A 22989-nucleotide genomic window follows, 5' to 3' on the forward strand; every position below is an offset into this window, starting at 1 on the left:
AGGATGGAAGAAAGGGAAGGAGGGAGGGAGACAACAGGGATCTGTACTGCACAGGCAAAGGACAATGTTCAGGATTGGTCATGACTCAGAGGAACGATTCCTTCCAGTCCGTATCCTGACTTCAGGTAGGGCCAGATTTGACCACCCCCGGCAACTGTGGATATTTCTTATTTTCGAAGACAGAGTAGTAGATTCCACAATTTCCCTTGGCAACCATTTTCAGGGGTAGTGGTCTTTACTGTGAGGACTACTTCCCTATATCTGAGTACCTCCCTCCCTAGGGTAGAAACAGAGCTGATCATCATAGTCATACAGTGCTAACTTTCAACTACCCATGTTAAAGTTAAGGGAGGAACAGTGAGTTGGATAAGGAACCCCCTGGCCCTCTGTTTTTATCTTCCCTATTTTAGACTTCTTCACTATAAAGCTTGAAGAATTTGAAGAACAGAGGTGTACTGCGCGGGCACAGCCTGGAGTCAGGAGCTGAAAGCCCAGCTTTGTCTCCCACCAGCTGTGTGCCTTTGGGCAAAGTAATTAACCTTCCCGAGCCTCAGTTTCCTCATTTGGAAAGCAGTTATATTATAATAGTAATGATGACCACAATAATCCCTCCTACCTTGCAGGCCTGTTGTAAGGATTATAAGACTTGATTACAGCACTTTGCTCATAGTAGGTGCTCAGTCACGATTATCCTTACTCCAACCCCCTAAGGTAACCAAGAATGCAAACGGAGTAGTATGGGGATAAGAACCCGTATCTCTGTACTTTGAGGTCAGGCCTCTATACAGTACAAGAGGCTTTTGTTAGACAGTCTCTTTTACCACAATAACTTTGGGGCTATTATCACTTTACCCGACAGTTGCTCATTGCTCCCTCCACTTTGTAGTTCAGGAAAGCCTTGTATATGCACACTCTAGGATGTGAAGGGTTATTCTCTAACGAGGATGGTAGGCAGTTTATCCCTTCATCCTCACTGGAGGGGCTCACACCAGAGGAAATGGGATTCAACTTCACCAGGAGGGATTTAGATTAGATGGGAAGAAGAACTTCCTGACTGATGACTTCCTTCCCTGCAGTCTTTAAAATAGATCTGTTCCCCATTTGTCAGTTTTTAAGATGCAGGCAGTTAGACTAGATCGTTTCTCAAGATCCCTTTTAATATTAGTATTACTTTTGTCACAGGGCTGTATATCTAAGAGAAACACACTTTATGTACAAATACGAATTGAAAACAACTTAGTGGGATTTTTTTCCCCCCAAAAAATCTGTTTTACCTTTGACTCTTAAAAGGCTTATGAAATCATACAAAACTGCTTTAGCAAGCTAAAAAATAATTCATGGAAAATATACGGAAAGAAATTTAGGGAACTATTGTGTGGTAAAAATTTACATTTGTATAGCACATTAAAATTATTCACTATAAATATTATTTTCTTCTTATTTGATGTTTGAGTCTAAAAGGGCTTAGAACTGGGTCTGAAACCTAGTTGGTTGGATTGGGTGGTCTTCGGTGTAGTTTGACTTCACCACGCGGACAAATGAGAATAACTATATAGTAACACTGACATCTAGTGGATTCTATGTGTTACTGCATTATTTGTGGTGGAGTTGAAACTCAGATGTAACGCCAGTATTTTACAAATTAGACTGGACAGAACCTGCGAGTCCCTTCTCCTTATTTTAAGAGTGTATTCTTTAAAAAGTTTTCAAACGTATGTTAGGACTTAAAAGTTATCATTTTATTGTTGTTTGGTAACAATTTTATTGTGGTAATGAATGTGATCTATGTGATTATGATTTGGAATTTGTTGAGATTTCTTTTGAAAGTTAATTTGTGCTAGCTTTTTGTCTTTGTTTTATGTAAGCTTGAAAGAACATATACCCTGCTTTTTTTGTTTTGTTTTTGTTTTTTGCAGGATTCTATATATATCTGTGAAGTCTAAATACTAATTTGGTTGTTCAAGTTCTCTGTGTCCCAAAGATTTGGGAGTAGTGATGTTACTCAATTTATCATATTCTGATACAGATGAGAGAAAATCTTCCTCCATGCTGGTGCTTTGTCAATGACTCATTATACTTTTGTCAGTTTTTTCTTTTTGTATATATGTTGTGAAATTCACACAAATTCATGGCTGTTGAATCTTCTTAGTGAAATGCTCGTTTTAATTATTTAATTTCTCTCTTTATCCCCATGATTGCCTTTTGCCTTAAATTCCATTTTATCTAACATTAATATAGCTACAATAGCTTTCCTTAGGAAAGAATTTGCTTGATACTTCTTAAATCCCTTTATCTTTAAACTTTCTGTGTCATTTTGTCTAAAGTGTGTCTCTTGTAAGGTTTACATGGCTAGCTTTAAAAAAAATTGAAAGATCTCTGTCTACTATTAGTAGTAAGTTTATTCTCTTTACATATATTTTTATTGTTGATATATTTAAACTTACTTCCACCACCTTATTTTGTTTTTTTATTCACTGTTTTTTTCTTTGTATTTTATTTTTCTCTTTTCTTATGATCTGTTAGATTGATTTATTTTTTATTCTTCTCTCTGCCATTTTAAGATGTATTACTGTTTTTTTTAACATGTTTTCTTTTACTTTTAGCTATTTTTGTTATGAAATCCTTCCACTACACCGATAAGTATATGATGACCCATGTGCCTACTTCCCAGCTTCAAGAAGTTTTAATACCCCTAACCTTTGACTGTAACTGCCTCAAATTTAAGAAAAAACATTACAGATTCTGTTGCAGTGCCTATGTACCCGTCCTCAATCTCATTTTTCCTTCTCTCCTTCTTAAGAGTTAACCTCTATCACAAATTTGTTGAAGTTTATTAATTTCATATATGTTTTAAAATTTTATTCTATATTTTCTAGTTAAACAATATATTTCAATAGTTTTAAATGTTTTGCTGGTTAAAACATTTATGTAAACAATATATCTTTCTTATCAACATTATGTTTTTGACATTCATTCATGTTTATTGATATACGTCTTGTTCATTTTCGTTCCTGTATGGTAGTATTCCATATATATATATATTTTTTTTCTATCCATTGTTGCTAGATACTTTGTTTTTCCCTAAGTTTTCCATATTTCAAGCAATGTTTGAAAGAGAATGATGTTCTGTTACATTTCTCCATGTGCACATGCATGAGAATTTCTTTAAAGCAACTCTTTTGTTCAAGTACCCCCTAAATAATCTTGACAAACTGTATAATTCCTTGCACATTTTTAAGGTAATATTTAAAATTTTTCGTTTCAAGTTTGAATACTTGCAAATGATATGATTTTTGGCTTATTGTAAATATTGATATTTTAAAATACAACTGTTCAAATGTCAAAGCAGATTGAGAGGCACCACCATCAATGTAAAGAAACGTAAGAAGCTCTATAGTCTGTCGTTTTACATTGCTCTTTTTTTCCTTGAACTCACATTTCCATTCTACTCCACAGAGTTTTATCCTAATGCATTTTTTTGATGTTTGAATATATTTTCTCAATTGTCCTATCATATTTCTCTACAACAAAATATAAATCAAAATTTTAAATACAGTTTTTTCTCCATGACCAAAAGACTCTGAATGGTAAAACATTTTATTCTGAATTGAGTTATTAGCACTATCATTAGTAGTAAGAAATTGGTGAAGGCAACATAATAATTATTTTCGTGAATAGTTATTAAACATAAATACCAAAATTTTATTAGAAACATATTTGATAAAATATATTTGAGTGTTGTTAAAATTATCTTGTATATCCATGGAAAAACTAATAGTATTGCTAGAAAGACATGAGTTCAGCATCAATTCTGTTCCTGTTTTTTATTGTTATAGCTAAAGATGCTGAGAATCTTGTTCACATTAAAAAAGTGGATGGGAATGGAGTATTTTGCTAAAACTATGTCAATTGTTTGAACTCATGATGAATTATACTGTAAAAAATAATGTAATTGTCTATCATAGAAGTTATTTTAATGATCTGTCAGCTGACAACTCAATTAGGTCTGCCTTCAATTTTATTGAAAGCAAAGATTTGGAAACAACCTCCCTTGCAAAATATTTTGTTATACAGATATTATAGTTATTCACTTTCTCAGTTTCTGGGAAATACACCAAAAAGACTTTAGCAGTCCAACGGAAAAACTATTAATTATACTTGTTGCTCTTTTACTTAGAGGCATCTTGTTTAACCCAATATAATCAGAAAGTTTTGGGAAAATAAATATATTGTTAATTTCAATACAGCTTGCTGAAATGATAATTTTTGATAAAATACTGTAATCTCATGTTTTAAAGATATTTTCACCAAAATCTTAAAACTATAGATTTATCTAATTCAATTTACTGAAAATGGCAACCTAAATTTAATTTGTAAAGCTATCAGCCAAATAAACATTCTATTATAAAATGTGACTTCATTTTTTAAGATTCAAATATGCGTTTCAAGGAATATTATGAAAGCCAATGAGAAATAAAAATGCATCTTGTAAAATAGACTAATAGAAGAAGAGGAGGTTGATGTGATGTAGCTCTAATGTAAATTATTCTCTTTATAAGTCCTAATATAAAGTAGGACAGTAACAATGTTTTTCATTATTTAATTTGAAATAACACAATGTAATGTGTAGCCAAAATTACATGATATGTGTGAAATAAGGAGTAGACAGAGACTTGAAAGTGTGACAGTGTGTGTGTGTATGGAACTCTGGTTTTTACCTTCTGGAAATAATTAAGAATCATGTAAAAAAATTAGAAATGACTTTAATAATTTCAATAGACATTATATCCAAACTTTTCCTCTCTATTTAATTAAAAAATAAGGTTATATTTGCTGTAAATACATTGGACCACAATTTAACAGGAACTAGAAACAATTAAACATTTTATAAGGTGATATCAGATCATCTTATATAATTATTACTATATAATTATGTAAGTGGTGTAAATAATTCATAATGCAATTTGATAAATATGCTTTAACTACCTCATGGAATATTTATTTACTAATTTATTTATTGTTTGATAGAAAATAGCATTTACTCTCTTCCAAGTGCTCTGCAAATGTTACCTGATCTATTTCTCATAATGAACTTATGAGACAGCTACTGCAATTATCCCCATTTGACAGCTAAGGAAACTAAGGCACAGAGAAGTACCTTGAACACTTACACGGGGAGTGAGAGGCACAGTAAGTTTGTATCCAACAAAGTACATTGAATCTGACAGATAGCCACAAAATTGTCATCCCTAAATTTCGTGTAGTATATTTTGAAATATTAGGTAGTTCTGCATATCTTTCCAGTTTCTTTTAAATGAAGCAGCATCACTAACTTGTCCTGTTTCAGCTGTTCAAAGACTCATTTCTTTTCAAATGAGGATGATTCCTAGGATTTTGAGACTAGCTGATGAGTTAATTACATTTAAATATGTGGAAAAAGCCTTTTTGGCGCTCATTATTTCCTACTAATGTTCTCCTTGCACGGCTCTTATGGGAGACACACTGAAGCGATGAAGTCATTAAATGAATGTTCTCTCTCCATCTTCCCATACCATAGTCTAAATTCACAACATCTCAACATGGGCCAAAATATCCTGTCCTAAAACTCTGCTTCGCTATCTTAAAGAAATATGTGCAAGCCAGAAAAAGACCTTTGGGTTATGATGGGTCAATCATTAGGGAAGAAATTGCTTCTTTGTTTGGTGCCCCTGAGGTTTTGACACCAGAGCAAAGCACCACAATAAAGTTTAGAATGGGCAAGGGCATGTCTTTGTATCAGTCAGCATAGGCAATTTGTGCTATAGTAACAAACAACTCCCATATTTCAGTGGCTGAAAACAACGAGGTTTATCTCTCATCCTACATGCCATCTTGGATTAGCTTGGGCTCTGCTGTACATTATCCTCTCTCTGGGACCCAGGCTGATATAGCTGCCTCCCTCTGGGGTGTTGTCAATTATTGTAGCAAAGGGAAAAGAGCTCTGGGGTGGTTTGCTCTGGTAATTCAATGATCTGAGCATTGTCAAATGGGGAGGGTGTTTGCAAAAGGGGAGGAAGCAAAGGACAAACTGTATGAGCCTGAAAGTGAATGGAGCAGGCATTTTTTAGGTAGATCACTTTTAGGAAAGAATAGATATGAAAATTAAAAATCTAAAGTTGATTTCTTTCTCCATGCCCTGGTATGCATCCTAAGGCTTTCATATACCTTCAAAAAACACAAGTACTCTGGTTTGAAGACCCACAGTTTAAGGGAATATAATTAGAAGTGGAATTGCTGGGTTAGAACGCACACATCTTTAACTTGTAGTCTATTGCTAAATGAGTGTACGAGTGTTTGCTCCAATGTTCACTTTCTTTGGCAGTGAATGAGTATTCCATTGTCCTACATCCTTGCCAACAACTACTATTGACAGTCTTTTAAAATTTTTGCCAATCAGATGGGCATGACTTGTTATCTCTCTGTTACGTTAAAATTCACATTTTCCTCTTTGCTGTTGAGTTTGAGCATTTTTCATTTGTTTATTGGCCATTCAGGTTTCCTCTTCTGTAAATTGTGTTTATTGTGTCTTTTGACCCCTTTTCTACTGTTTATTTTTTTGGTCTTTTTCTTGTCGGTGTGTAAAATATTGTTGTATTACTATATATGTAGTATATATATATATATATATACACACAAACCTTTATATATACATATATATATGCACACAAACCTTTATCTGTGATCTCTTACAAATATTTTTCTCTAATCCCTTATTTATTTATTGTCTTTGTATGTGACAAATTTTTCCTTATTTAGAATCAACACACTAATAGCTCCTAAATTTATATCTCTAGCCGAGACCTCTCCCCCAAACTCCAGGCTCATTTATTCTTCTGCTTACTCAGCATCTTCACTTGGATGTCTAATATGTATCTCAGACCTACTACGGTCAAAATGGAATTCCTGATCTTCCCTTGATACCACCTCTGTCTGCTGTCTTTTCCATTTCAGTTATTGGCAGCTCCATCCTTCCAATTAGGCTGAAACTCTTGAGATCATCATTCATTGTTTTCATTCTCTCCCAGTCCATATCAAATCTGCCAGCAAATTCTGTTGACTATATTTTCTTTTTTTGTTTGAGGAGGACTAGCCCTGAGCTAACATCCAATGCCAATCCTTCTCTTTTGTGCTGAGGAAGATTGGCCCTGGCCTAACATCCGTGCCCATCTTCCTCTACTTTATATGGGGCGCCACCACAGCATGGCTTGACAAGTGGTGCACCGGTGCGCACCCGGGATCTGAACCTGTTAACCCTGGGCCGCCGAAGTGGAGCGCGTGCACTTAACCACTGCTCCACCTGGCCAGCCCCTATATTTTGAAAATATACCAAAATCTGGGTACTTTTACCATCTCTGTTGCTTTCATCCTGGTGAGAAGCTACCATCACCTCTGGCCTGGATAATCACAATAACCCATAGCCCACAGATTGTCTCCATATTCCTTCCTTGTTCCTGCATACCCTCCCCCTCAATCCCAGTCTTTTCTCAAAACAAAGTTTTGGGAAAAGGGAAAGATTGTTAATTTCAATAAAGCTTTGATAATATGATAATTTTTGATAAAAGTGACCAGAGAGACTCAATGATTCCCATCCTACTCAGAGTAAAATCCAATGTCCCATCACGGCTTATGAAAACTTACCAGGTCTGGCTTTGGCTACCCTCTGACTTCATGCCCTGTCATTTTCCCACTTGCTTATTCTGCTCCAGCCACAGTGGCTTCCATTCTGTTCTTCAAATATGCCTAGCCTGTTCCCACTTCGTGGCCTTTGCACTTGCTGTCTCCTCTGCTTGGTAGATTCCACGTGACCTGCTCTCTTGTCTCCTTCAAGGCTTGGGTTCAGATCACCTTAACTACCTTTTCAGTGAGGCCTTTCCTGAGCACCCCATTTTAAATTGTAACTGACCTCCCACCCCCACTCCCTGGCCTGGCATTCCCTATATCCTTTCTCTGCTTTATTTTTCTCTTTAGGCTCATGCCAGGGATATACTAAATAATTAATTTATTTGTCTATTTTCTGATTCCCTTTACTAAAATCCAAGCTCCAATAGGGTAGGAAATTTTGTGTTTTGTTCACTGTTATATTCTTAGCATCTAGAACTAATGCTGAGTAGGAACTCAATAATCTTGGCAGATTGAGTGAATAAAAAATATTTTTCTTTTATGCAGACAAATGTATGCATAGTTTCTTCTATGGCTTCCAGCTTCCTGTCTTGTTTTAGGTCTTTCCTCCACTTAGATTGCACTTTTAGTCTCATAGATTTTGTTTCAAAATTTTTATTATTTTTAAATTCATTTTTTAAATATATGAACCCAATATCAGAGCACTTAAATATATTGAGCAAATACTAACGGATCTGAAGAGAGAGATGGACAACAATACAATGATAGTAGGGAACTTCAATATACCCCGTTTAACAATAGAAAGATCGTCCAGACAAAAGATCAATAGGAAACATTTTACTTGAACTATACTTTAGACCAAATGGACATAACAGACGTATACTGAACATTCCATCCAAGAGCAGCAGAATACACATTCTTCTAAGTGCACATGGAACCTTCTTGAGAATAGATCATATGTTAGGTCACAAAACAAGTGTTAGCAAATTTAAGAAGATTGAAGTCATGCCAACATCTTTTCTGACCACAGTGGTTTGAAACTAGAAATCAATAATAGGAGAAAACTGGAAAATTCACAAATATGTGGAAATTAAACAACACACTCCTGAATAACCAAGATGTCAAAAAAGAAATCAAAAGGGAAATCAAATATCTTGAAACAAATGAAAACGGAAGCACAACATACAAAAACTCATGAGATCCAGCAAAAGCAATTCTAAGTGGGAAATTTATAGCAATAAATACCTACATTAAGAAAAAAGAAAGATCTCACATAAATGACCTAACTTTATACCTCAGGGAACTAGAAAAAGAAGAAATAAATTACGGGCAAAGTTAGTAGAAGGAAGGAAATAATAAAGATCAGAGCAGAAATAAATGAAATGAGGGACCAGAAAAATGATGGAAAAGATTAACAAAACTAAGAGGTAGTTTTTTGAAAGATAAGCAAAACTGACGAAACTTTAGTGAGACTAACCAAGAAAAAAAGAGAGAAGACTCAAATACAAAAAATCAGAAATGAAAGAGGAGACATTACAACTGGTCCCACAGAAATACAAAAGATCATAAGTGACTGTTATGAACAATTACAAGCCAACAAATTGGATAACCTAGAAGAAATGGATACATTCCTAGAAACATACAACCTACCAAAACTTAAGCGTGAAGAAATAAAGAATCTGAGCAGACCAATAATGAGTAAGGAGATTGAGTCAGTAATCAAAAACCTCCCAACAAAGAAACGCCCAGGACCAGATGGCTTCACTGGTGAATTCTACCAAACATCTATAGAAGAATTAATGCCGATCCTTCTCAAACTCTTCCAAAAAATTGAGGAAGAGAGGACACTCCCAGACTCATTTTATGAAGCTAGTATTACCCTGATACCAAAGCCAGATAAGAACACTACAGGTCAATATTTCTGACGAGTATAGATGCAAAAATTCTCCACAAAATACTAGCAAACAAATTCAACAGCACACTAAACGAATTATACACCATGATCAAGTGAGAGTTATCCCTGGGATGCAAGGACGGTTCAACATACACAAATCAATAATGGAATACAGCACAATAATAGAAGGAAAGCTAAAAATCAATGACCATCTCAATAGATACAGAAAAACATTTGACAAAATTCAACATCCTTTCATGATGAATACTCTCAACTAATTGTGTGTGGAATGAATGTACCTCAATATATAGTAAAGGCCATATATGACAAGCTTACAGCTAACATCGTACTCAGTGGCGACAGTTTTCCCTCTAAGATCAGGAACAAGGCAAGGGGGCCCACTCGCACCACTCTTATTCAACATAGAACTGGAAGTCGTAGCTAGAGCAATCAGGGAAAGAAAAGAAATAAAAGGCATTGATTATTCTTTTTCTCTCCTATGTCTTTGGATATCCTTCCTACATGCATTTAAATGTTTTCAAGCTTGTAAATCATATTCCCCACTAGAATATAATTTCCATAAGGGACATGTCTTCATCACTACTTTATCCTTAGGGCCTAGAATAATGTCTGGCACGTAGAAAGTGCTCAGTTATATTTGATGGAAGAGTTAATGAGTGAAGAGGTAGCATGACCTAGCAGAAAGTATACAGGTTTTGATCTGGAATCAAATCTCTGCTAAGCCACTTACTAACTGTGTGACCCTTGCAAAGTACTTAACCTCTCTGAGTGCTGTTTGTCTCATCTGTATAATAGAAAAAGTGTATCCACCTTGTGAGATTTGAAGTTAGATACAAATATAGGACAGGAGATACCTGACTTTTTAAGAGTTCCTGTGAGGGGCCGGCCCGGTGGCTTAGCGGTTAAGTGTGCACATTCTGCTCGCTACTGGCGGCTCTGGTTCAGATCTCGGGTGCGCACCGTCGCACCACTTCTCCGGCCATGCTGAGGCCGCGTCCCACATACAGCAACTAGAAGGAGGTGCAACTATGACATACAACTATCTACTGGGGCTTTGGGGGGGAAAAAAAAGGAGGAGGATTGGCAATAGATGTTAGCTCGGAGCTGGTCTTCCTCAGCAAAAAGAGGAGGATTAGCATGGATGTTAGCTCAGGGCTGATCTTCCTCACAAATAAATAAATAAATAAATAAAGACTATTTAAAAAAAAAGAATTCATGTGAAAAAGATGGGATGTTGTAATTGATTCAATATCAGTCAGGATGATGGTGTGTAGTGACTGCTAAAAAAGAAGGCAGGTGTAGTCTTGGGGGCATTTATCAGTTTAATGTCTTTAGCAAGGTAGTCAGTGGGTTCAACTGGTCAGAACATTGGTCTCCTGAATTGCGTTCTATATGGAGCATGAATTTTAAGAATGAAGTGAAAACTGGAACACAGCCAGGAAAGGGCTACAAGCATGGTGAGGGGTCTGGAAGCTATCAAATGTCCTCAATGGAATAGTTTTAGATCTGGTGGTAAGGAGGATTTTTGTGGAGAAACTAAGTGAAGACATGATTACTGGTGGCTAATATTTGAACTGTCCTGTAAATAGGAAGGGACCTGTTCTTTGTTCCAGAAGGAATGCTTGGCACTAGCTCGGGTCATGCACAGAGACATGTATTTTGATTTAATATATCGGAAAACTCTATTACAGGTGGAGTGCCTGACAAAATAAGGGCTTACCTGTTACCTGAAAGCATTCAGGTGTTTGAATGATGACTTGTCAGGGAAATTAGAACAGGGCTTCTAGCAGGAAAGGGATATTGGGCCAAGTGACCTTGACAACCCCTTCCAACTCCAAGTTTCTGTGGTTCCATTACTCACAAACTGGAAGCCACTAATTAATACCAGATGGTAACTGCTGAAGGCTGATTACCACTTGGCCTGAGAGGGGTTCCTAGAGGAAGATAAAAATAATTAGATAAAAATTGACTCAGCTGGAGATTGGGATTTGCAGATATCCAAGGAGGCATCCGTGTTGACAAAGAAACAGATCTTCAGAGGTTTGTGGCTGTTCATAATAAGCAGCCCCTTATGGGGCATAATTTGAAATACTTTGGGCTGGAATAACCCAACTCTAAAACTCGACACTGTTACCAGTTCTATTTCTACTGTTACCTGAAGTTCTACCATTAGAGGTTTCATTTTGAATCTTAAAGAGTTTTGATTTGTCAGTGGTTACCTATTAAAGTGAATTAAACCAGTGCTTAACAATTTTTAAATTGGTGGAATGAAACATTTTTTCAAATAAAATTCTATATGAGATGATAGCATATAAATTTAAAAAAATGAAAAGTGTTCTGGATGAAATGGGGGCCAGAAAGCTCCCCCTGCTGATGCTGTCTTCATTTTTGCTACACTTTGTTCCCCAAAGGCCCTCCACCAAAATTTTGGGTTCTTCAGGGCAAAGTTTACAAAACAATCCACAAAATTACTATTGGCAGTCAGTTAAAGGAGGGTTATCCACAATGTCTGACCTGAGGGGAGGGGAAGAGGAAAAGGGCCAAATGCAAATTCTTCCTGTTCCCTTATTTTGGTGAGCCTGAGGCTCTAGGTTTCCTAATACCAAGAATGAGACTTTTCTTCAAAGTTTGCATCCCTTCTGGAATTGGCTACAGTCATTCTAAATTAATTACATCCAGCCACTAGGTGATGCTTCAGGGCAAAGTATAGAATATACACGCATCAGTCGGGTCCCAGCAGGAAATAGATGACACATGCAAATTAGGATAGTTTAAGGGAGATTATTAAAGGGAACATATACAAAGGTCTGAGTATAGGGAAACCATAAGCACTGTCCTGGAGTTAGCGGCAGCAGAGCTGTTCCCCTTGAGTTCCAAAGAGATGAAGACAGGGAGAGGTTTTGGAGCCCAAAAGGAGAGAGAGTTTTGTCAAGCATGCTCCCTAGAAAGAAACAGTTACTTTTAGTCAGAAACACAGTCAGAAAGGTGATTTTGCAAAGAGGAAGCCAGGGTAATAAATATTTTTACTCTTCTCCTTCCCCCCAGTTTCTTATTGAGACATCCTTAAGGGCCAAACTGGAAGCCAGAGAGGAAGAGGAGTCCTGTTGACGTGATCCGCATAGGTGAGCATCTTGGGCAGAGAGGAGGGTGGCGAAGAGTGCAGAGTTGACCTATGGGGCAATTGGAAGCTATCAGAACAATAAAAACACTTGGAGAGTATAATCTACCAACAAATAAATATGTTTCAAATGCTGGCTAATGCAAAATAATGCACTAGATACAGAGTAGAAAAGGAAACGATTCTTCGTTTTTCTAAAACCTTCAGCAATGATTCAGATTAGAGAATTGCTTGGCCTTGGGGTGATGGACAGTGGAATTCAGCTTATATGACTCTACTATGACTTGAGCGTGTCATTCTCTCTTCATTGCATCAATAGAGCCTAGCAACCACCAACTAATTCTGCAAGCTTCACAGTTACTGTTTTCAAGTGCCAGGGGTATTACACAGGTGCATCTCCTTCCCACTGTATCCCATCCAAATGTACCACAGATGAAAGTCTTAGTACTGCGGTGCTATGGCATGCCAGGGGCTATTAACAGTTGTTATTTTAATCATGTATATTATTTATACATATATTTCATGTATATTATATTTATGTTATACACATATATTATGTGCATATACTTATACATTTATTCATTTACTCAAGTTTACTTAAGTTATAGAAAACTTACAAAATTGACTAAAAAAAAGTAAGGTTGAAAAGTCCTATTACTATTAAGGAAATTGAAACCACGGTTTTAAACCTTCCTGTAAAGACAACATAAGCCAAACAGATCTATATACAATTTCAGGAAACTATAAATAATATATATATATATGAACAAATTCATATATATGAATAAATGCATATATATGTGAATAAATTTGTAAATGCAAATTCATATATACGAATTTATTAATTTACTTATTTTCAAAGTTGTTGGTATAAATTATTGGTAGTATTCTCCTACTAACTTTTTTAATTAAAAAACTTTGGAGGGGAAGATTGTAGATTCAAATGCAGTTGTAGGAAATAATACAGAGAGACCCAGTGTATCCTTTGCCTAGGTTCCCCCACTGGTAACATCTTGGAAAGCTACAGTATGAAATCACAAGCAGGATATTGACATTGATATAGTCAAGATACAGATGATACCATACCTACCAGGATCACTTTTATCACCCTTTTATAACTACATCCTTCTTTCTCTCTACTTCCCCAGACCCGGACTTAACTCCTGGCGACCAATAATCTGTTCTCCATTTCTATAATTTTGTCATTTCAAGAATGTTATATGAATGGAATCACTCAGTATGTAAACTTTTGGGATTGGATTTTTTTTTCTACTCGGCCAATTCTCCAAACATATATCCAAATTGTTGAGTGTATTAATAGTTTGTTTCATTTTATTGCTGAGTAATATTTTATAGTATGGAGGTTCCATAGTTTGTTTAGCTATTTACCTGTTGAAGGATATCTGGGTTGTTTCCAGTTTTGGGATATAGTGAATAAAGCTGTTTTAAAAATTTATGTACAAGTTTTTGGGTAAACATAAGTTTTCATTTCTCTGGGATAAATGCCCATCTGTGCAAATGCTGGATCGTATAATAGTGGCATGGTTAGATTTTTAAGAAATTGACAAATTATCTTCCAGAGTGGCTATATCATTTTATATACCATCTGCAATGCTTGAGTTTCTTTGCTTGCTGCCAAAATTTGGTATTGGTACTATTTTTTAATGTTAGCCACCACGATAAATGTGTAGTGATATCACATTGTGGTTCCAGTCTGCATGTCCCTAATGGCTAGTGATGTTGAGTATCCTTTCACGTGCTTATTTGCCATCTGTATGTCTTCTTTGATGAAATGTCTCAATATCTTTTCATGTCCCTTACCCATTTCTAATTGGATTGGGTGTTTTTCTTCTTCAACGGTTGAGTTTTGAGGGTTTGTTTATATTCTGGATATTAGTCCTTTGTCAGATATGTGGTTTCAAATATTTTCTTTCATTCTGTATCTTGTCTTTTCATCCTCACAATAGGATCTTTCACAGAGCAAAAGTTTTTTAAGCTCAGTTTATCAATTTTTCTTTTTATGGGTGGTGCTTTTGGTGTCAAATTTAAGAATTCTTGGCCTAGCCCTAGATACCAAAGATTTTCTTCTATGTTTTGCTTTTCCTTTTTTTTTTTTGTGAGGAAGATCGGCCCTGAGCTAACATCCGTGCCCATCTTCCTCCACTTTATGTGGGACGCTGCCACAGCATGGCCTGATAAGCAGTGCATGGGTGTGCGCCTGGGATCTGAACTCAGGTCGCCAGCAGCGGAGCGCGCGCACTTAACCGCTATGCCACGGGGCCGGCCCCCCCTGTGTTTTTCTTAAAAGTTTTATAATTTCATACAATTAAAAGATTTTATAATTAAACCTAAGCCTGTGATCCATTTTTGAGTTAATTTTTGCATAAGGTGTGAGGTTTAGGTTTAGGTTCACTTTTGACCTATAGATGTACAATTGCTCCTGCACTTTGAAAAGACTATCCTTCTTTCATTGAATTACTTTTACAACTTTGTCAAAAATTAGTTGACCGTATTTATAGGTCTATTTATAAGTTCTCTATTCTGTCATATTGGTTTATGTGTCTCTCTCTCTGCCACACAGTCTTGATAATTGTGTAAGTCTTGAAATCAGGTAAGCTGATTCCTTCCATTTTATTCTTCTTTTTAAAAATTTTTAGCTATTCTATTTTCTTTGCCTTTCTGTATACATTTTACAATAATCTGTCTATATCTACAAAGAGTCTTGCTGGGATTTTGATAAAAATCGCACTAAAACTATCTATCAATTCGGGGAGAATGGATACCTTTACTATGCTGCATCTTCTAATTCATGAAGATGGTATGTATTTATTTAGATCTTTGGTTTCTTTCATCAGCATTTTGTAGTTTTCAGTATAAGGGTTGTGCATATGTTTTGTTAGACTTACATTTAAGTATTTCACTTTTTTTCTAGAGATTATAAATGGTATTGGTATTCTATTTTAGTGTCTATGTGTTGCTCGTATATAGAAAGACGATTGATTTTTGTATGTTTATTTTGTATCCTGTGACCTTGCTAAACTCACTTATTAGTGCTAGGTGGGTTTTTTGGTAGATTCCTTGGATTTTGTATGTAGAAAATGATGTCATTTTCAAATGGGGACAGTTTTATTTCTTCCTCTCTGATCCGTATGATTTCATTTCCTTTCTTGCCTTATTGTATTAGCTCAAACTTCCAGTACAAAGTTGAATAAAAATGATGAGAGCAGACATCTATGCCTCTTCTCAATCTTAGGGAAACATCATTCAGTCTTTTATCATTAAGTATAACGTTAACTGTAGGGTTTTTTTGTAGATGCTCATTGTTAAGTTGAGGAAGTCCTCTTCTATGTTTAGTTTTCTATGAGATTTTATCACATATGGATGTTGAATATGGTCACGTGTTTTTCTCTATCTGTTGATATGATTGTGTGGTTTTTGTACTTTAGCCTGTTAATATGGTAGTTGATTGATGTTTGAGTATTGAATCAGCCTTGTATTCCCTGGTATAAACCCCACTTGTGATGGTGTATAATTCTTTTATATATTGCTAAATTCGATTTGCTTGTATTTTTTTAAGGATCTTTGTGATTATTTTCATGAGGGATATTGGTCTCTCCCTACAAGAGAGAAGGCACTCTCTTGGTTTTGGCATCAGGGTAATTCTAGGTTCATAAAATGAGTTGGGAATTGTTCTTCTATTTTCTGGAAGAGATCGTATAGAATTGGTGTTAATTCTTTTTTAATTGCTTTGTAGAATTCTCCAGTGAAACTATCTGGGCCTGGAGACTTCATTTTTTGGAGTTTGAAAATTATACATTCAATTTCCTCAGGAGTTATAGGGTTATTCAAATGATTTATTTCACATTGGATGAGATATAGTAGTTTGTGCTTTTCCAAGAATTGATCAACTTCACCTAAGTTGTCAAAATTATGTGTGTAAAGTTGTTCAAGGTATTCCCTTATTATCCTTTTGATGTCTTCAGAATATGTAGTGATATCCCTGTTTCCTTCCTGATATTGGTAATTTGTTTCTTTTTTCTTTTTTTTCCTTTGTCAGTCTTGCTAGAGGTTTGTAAATTTTATTATCTTTTCTACTTACCAGCTTCTTAAAAGTTGATTTTCTCTATTGTTATTCTGAATTCTATTTCACTGAATTCTGCTCTTATCTTTGACAATAGTACATCTTGGTGTGGTTGTCTTTGGGTTTATTCAGTTGAGGTTTGCTTAGCTTTTTTTTTTTTCTCCATTACTTTATTGAGGTCTTAATGGTTTAAAACACTGTGTAATTTCAGGTGTACATGATTATATATCAGTTTCTGTATAGACTGCATTGTGCTCACCATCAATAGTCTAGTTTTTATCCATCACCATACATATATGCCCTTTTACACCTTTTGCCCACTCCCAGCCCCCTTCCCCTCCAGTAACCACTAATCTGTTCTCTTTATACATGTGTTTGTTTATCTTACACATATGAGTGAAATCATGCAGTGTTTGTCTTTCTCTGTCTGGTTTATTTTGCTTAACATAATACCCTCAATGTCCATCCATGTTGTCACAAATGGCTGGATTTCATCGTTTCTTATGGCTGAGTAGTATTCCATTGTGTATATATACCACATCTTCTTTATGCATTCGTCCCTTGATGGGCACTTAGGTTGCTTCCAAGTCTTGGCTATTGTGAATAACGCTGCAATGAACACAGGGGTGCATGTATCTTTATGCATTGGTGTTTTCAAGTTCTTTGGATAAATACCCAGCAGTGGAATAGCTGGATCATATGGTAGTTCTATCCTTGATTTTTTGAGGAATCTCCATACTGTTTTCCATAGTGGCTGCACCAGTTTGTGCTCCCACCAGCAGTGTATGAGAGTTCCCTTCTCTCCACATCCTCTCCAACACGTGTTGTTTCCTGTCTTGTTAATTATAGCCATTCTGACGGGCGTGAGGTGATATCTCATCGTAGTTTTGATTTGCATTTCCCTGATAGTTAATGATTTTGAACATCTTTTCATGTGTCTATTGGCTATCTGTATATCTTTGGAGAAATGTCTGTTCAGGTCTTTTGCCCATTTTTTAATTGGGTTGTTAGTTTTTTTGTTGTTGAGATGCATGAGTTCTTTATATATTTTGGAGATTAAGCCCTTATCAGATGTATGGTTTGCAAATATCTTCTCCCAATCGTTAGGTTGTCTTTTCATTTTGTTCATGGTTTCCTTTGCTGTGCAGAAGCTTTTTAGTTTGATGTAGTCCCATTTGTTTATTTTTTCTATTGTTTCTCTTGCCCAGTCAGACATGGTGCTTGAAAATATGTTGCTAAGACCGATGTCGAAGAGTGTACTGCCTATGTTTTCTTCTAGAAGTTTCATAGTTTGAGGTCTTACATTCAAGTCTTTAATCCATTTGGAGTTACTTTTTGTGTATGGTGTAAGGTAAGGGTCTACTTTCATTTTTTTGCATGTGACTATCCAGTTTTCCCAACACCATTTGTTGAAGAGACTTTCTTTTCCCCATTGTATGTTCTTGGCTCCTGTGTCAAAGATTAGCTGTCCATAGACGTGTGGGTTTATTTCTGGGCTTTCGATTCTATTCCATTGATCTGTGTGTCTGTTTTTGTGCCAGTACCATGCTGTTTTGGTTACTATAGCTTTGTAGTATATTTTGAAATCAGGGAGTGTGATACCTCCAGCTTTGTTCTTTTTTCTCAGGATTCCTTTAGCTATTCGGGGTCTTTTGTTGTTCCATATAAATTTTAGGATTCTTCGTTCTATTTCTGTGAAAAATGTTGTTGGAACTTTGATAGGGATTGCATTGAATCTATAGATTGCTTTAGGAAGTATGGACATCTTAACTATGTTAATTCTTCCAATCCAAGAGCACAGAATATCTTTCCATTTTTTTGTGTCTTCTTCAATTTCTTTCAGCAATGTTTTATAGTTTTCCTTGTACAGCTCTTTCACCTCTTTGGTTAAGTTTATTCCTAGGTATTTTATTCTTTTTGTTGCAATTGTAAATGGGACGGTATTCTTAATATTCCAATCTATTTCTTTGCCGAAACTTTCTATTTTTTCATTTGTTTTAAGTGTTTTTGTAGTTCCTTATTAAAGCATTTTAATTATAGCTGTTTTAAGTCTTTGTTAGAGCATTCTAATCTCTCTGTCATTTTTGTGTGGGCATCAATTAATTGTATTTTTTCATTCTTGTTGAGATTTTCCTGATTCTTGGTATGATGAGTGATTTTTTTAATGAAAATCTTGACATTTTGGGTATTATGTTTGAGGCTCTAAATCTTATTTAAACCTTCTGTTTTAATTTGCTTTTGTGATACCACTCTGTCACAGAAAGAAGGGGTGTCCCTTGCCTCATTACTCCCAGGTGGGGATAGAAATCAAGCTAACCCACTTAGTTTCCATTGAGTGGGGGCGTTACTACTGAACAAGGGTGACAGTTCTGGTTTCCCAATAGATGCTGATAACACCCGTCGTCATGTTGTTTCCTTGATCCCTAGGTCTCTAGTTAGTTTACCTTCCTTTCTCTATGTTTCAGAGCCATCTTTTGTACTTAGGGAAGGAATAGGGAAAGTAGGTTTACTCCATCTTCTCAAAAGAGGAAATCTATCTTTTTAACTTTGATTTTGTTTCTTTTTCCTTCGTTGTATCTTTAATTATGTTTTTGATCAGTCATGTGAGAAATTTGCCTATTTTATTTGTTTTTTTGAAGAACCAGTTTGTGCTTTATTGAGCTCTTCTGTTTTCTTCTTTTCTATATCATTATTTTCTGCTTTGATCTTTATTCTAATAATATTATAATCTATCTTTTATTTTTTTGACTTTATTCTATTTTTTCTAACTTCTTAAGCTTATACCTAATTGATGAAATTTCATTCTTTTTTATTATCTCGAATAAGCAATTAAGGCCATACATTTCTCTCCATGCAACACTTTTGCTGCATCTCACAAGTTTGGAAATGTAATGTTTTAATTTTTATTCAGTTATAAGCACTTAAAAATTTTCTTTTTGATTTTATCTTTAGCTTGTGAGTCATTTTTTGTTTTTAAATTTCCGAATATATAGGGGCATTTCTATTTAATTATTTTTATTATTCATTTCAAACTTCCTTGCATTATAGTCAGAGACTGTGAGTCTCTATTATGCTTATTACTTGAAGTTGATAAGACCTCCTCTCTAAACAATAAATTACCTCAAACTCAACCAAATAGTAGCCCTAATTGCAACTACCTTGACAGTTGCGGCATCTTTGCTAGAGAAGATTAAAATGACCACAGGTACATAGTATGAGGCCATTGTTTTAGCCAATGTTTTATATTCTAGCCCTATCAGAAAAAAGGATCAGAATGGACACCAGTATGCAATCATAGTTTTGTCCCAGGACTTGTAAACTCTGTCATGATACAATTACACGTATCTGGACATCCTGCAGAACATCACTGTGATCCCCTATGCTGATGACATCACGCTAATCAAGTCAGATGAGCCAGAAGTGACTAGCATATTGGAAGGCTTGGTAAGAAACAAATGCCCCAGAAGAGGAGAGAGAAACACAATGAAGATTCAGGGACCGGCCATATCAGTTAAAAGTGTCTGAGACTGTTTTCAGGAGAACACGAACTGCAACAGGGTTTATCATGAGCTCTAAAGATACTTGAACTATTGATGTAGTATTTAATGCAGGCTAAAGTAAATTAAAAGAACATTTTGCTACCTTTCTGCTTATTTTTCTATTGCTGATCCTGTGTTTGGATTTGTTTATAGAACCAATGAAATTCTAAAACCCTACTTCAGATTGCGGAATATTTCTAACACCACGTGGAACACACTATGAGAATGAAGTAAACAGCCCATTTCTGAGAATGGCTAATTTTTCTTCTTTTATATAATCCTTGTCACCCTATTTCTAGTCGTTAGCATGGGCCAGTGAACCTGAACTACGTGCAGATCAACTTCTTTCTTCCCCAATAAACTAGCTATATTACTTTTTTCCTGTATCATGATTTTGGATTAATGATAAAAAATTTTAAAACACTCAGCTCACTTAGAGTTTTCTATAGAGATAGTTATAGACACAATACATCTCTTTGCATAGACATTCAAAGACCAAATTGTCTTAGTTTAGTAAACATGTTCCATTTTTATCTAGAACTTGGAACTGTTTTAATTTTGTTTTATTTGTGTTTGATGCTTGTGCCAGCCAAGGGAATGCCCTTTGCCGGTCTCTAACTGCAGGGAGCTCAACTGACTGAGGCCCCTTGCTGCCGGGCTTTGAAATCCATTTGGTCCCTTGCGTCAAGGCAAATTCCACGAGCTTCTCCCAGCCGATGACTGATCACAACAAGGACACTAAGCGAGGCTGGTTTCTGGGAGATATGAGACTCCTCCGATGGCTTATTTTTGGTTCAAGGACTGTATTAGTCACAGCTCTCCAGAGAAAAAATACCAAGAGGATGTGTATATAAAAAAGTGTATACACACATATATAGAGAGTGTGGGTGCAGTGTGTGTGTATGTGTATGTATATATATACATATATATATATATATAGAGAGAGAGAGAGAGAGAGAGAGAGATTTATTTTAAGGAATTGGCTCATGTGATTGGGGGGCTGGGAAGTCCAAAATCTGCAGGGTAGGTCAGTAGGCTGGAGACCAAGGGAAGAATTGATGTTGTAGCTTGGGTCTCAAGGTAGTCTGAAGGCAGAATTCCTTCTTCCTCAGAGGACTTCAGTCTTTTTTCTCTTTTAAGGCCTTCAACTAATTGGATGAGGCTCACCCATATTATGGAGGATAACCTGCTTTACTCAAAGTCTACTGATTTAAATGTTAATCTCATCTAAAAAAATACCTTCACAGCAACATCTAGCGAGCTCTTTGATCAAATATCTGGGTACTGCAGCCTAGCCAAGTGACACATAAAACTAACCATCACAAGGACTCCCTGATGGAGTTGCTGTATCTTCCTTAGATTGCACAGTAGTCAAGGGTGCTTCTCCCTAAGCTTCCTTCCTTCTCTCCTTCATTTGGGGTCAGACTTGCATCACAATCTGATGGCTCAGCCTTACCAGATGCCATCCTCCCCACCCCCATTTTCTCTTATAGGCTTTCCCCCCAATAAAATCTTTGCACTTTCAAGCCTTCCTTATTGCTTCTTCACCTTTTGGCTAAGATCAAGTGTAATCCTTTCTTGGCATCTGTTTCTTGGGGGACCTGGTTTAACAGAGTTGTTTTTCTTTTAACCTAGTGAAAAGAGGAGATAAAGTGTTAACCTCGGAATTTTGTTATAGCATCTTCAAGGGAATGGGAAACTTTATCTATAAACTTAAAACAACAACAATAACAATAGCAAGCATTAGTGCAAAAAAGGCAGTTGACATACAAGAGATAGGACCTTTCTCCTCACTGACCACCTCAGTCAGTTTCTATACCATGTTCATACATGTCTGGAAACATGCCATGTGGTGCAAGGGATGATTGAAAGTAAAGGCTTTCCTTTGGAGCTTGAAGCTCTTCTGCAACATACAAAACTTCTATAAATTGGAAACAGGTAGGTGTTGGAAATGATACTTAAAAACAAAGACAAAATTAAATCCATTCCCAAGCATGTACCCATTAACTAATTCCACTTGAAGGCCCCTCAATTGCTTTATGGACAAACAGGAAGAGGATTAGATGAATGGGTGAACACCAGAACCAGTTTAGATATCACTGTCATCACTAAGGAGTAGTGAAAGAAATTTACTCTTTAAGGTGATGTGTCAATGATATTTAAGTTCCAAACATAAACAGGTATTAGAGATGGTTGTAGGAATTAAAGGGTTTCATGGACATGGTGCTGGTTGTCTTGTTTGTCCCTCTACTCTCTCCTCTTTTCCATACCCTGTTGACCATTATGGATTGTACCATTGGGATCCCTTGTCCTCTGGCTTCTGGTTGGATTTGGGCCAATGGGAAGCACAGGCAGGAGATTGGCGGGAGGAGGGGAGTGAGGTCAGGGTGTTTCCCAGGGCTCTCTCCTTGCTAGGTGCCTCAGGATGGCTGCATCCCTCTACTGAAGATTATCGCTCCTGGTCGGCAGTCTTCTCCATGTGGTGTGCTCTCTTCGTCTCCCTCTCAAGGTTCTGCTAACAGGTCCTCTTCTCTTACCCCTTCGAGTTTAGGAATAGTAGGCTCTCCTGATGTAATTAGCAAGCGGGTATTGCTTTTATCTCTACACCCCACTTACACTTTTGTAAATACTTCCTCTGTTAAACTCTCTTCAAATGACTCCTTTTGAATGTGCCTTC

This window comes from Diceros bicornis, chromosome 3 (assembly GCF_020826845.1).
Source record: "Diceros bicornis minor isolate mBicDic1 chromosome 3, mDicBic1.mat.cur, whole genome shotgun sequence".
NCBI classification, from domain to species: Eukaryota; Metazoa; Chordata; class Mammalia; order Perissodactyla; family Rhinocerotidae; genus Diceros; species Diceros bicornis.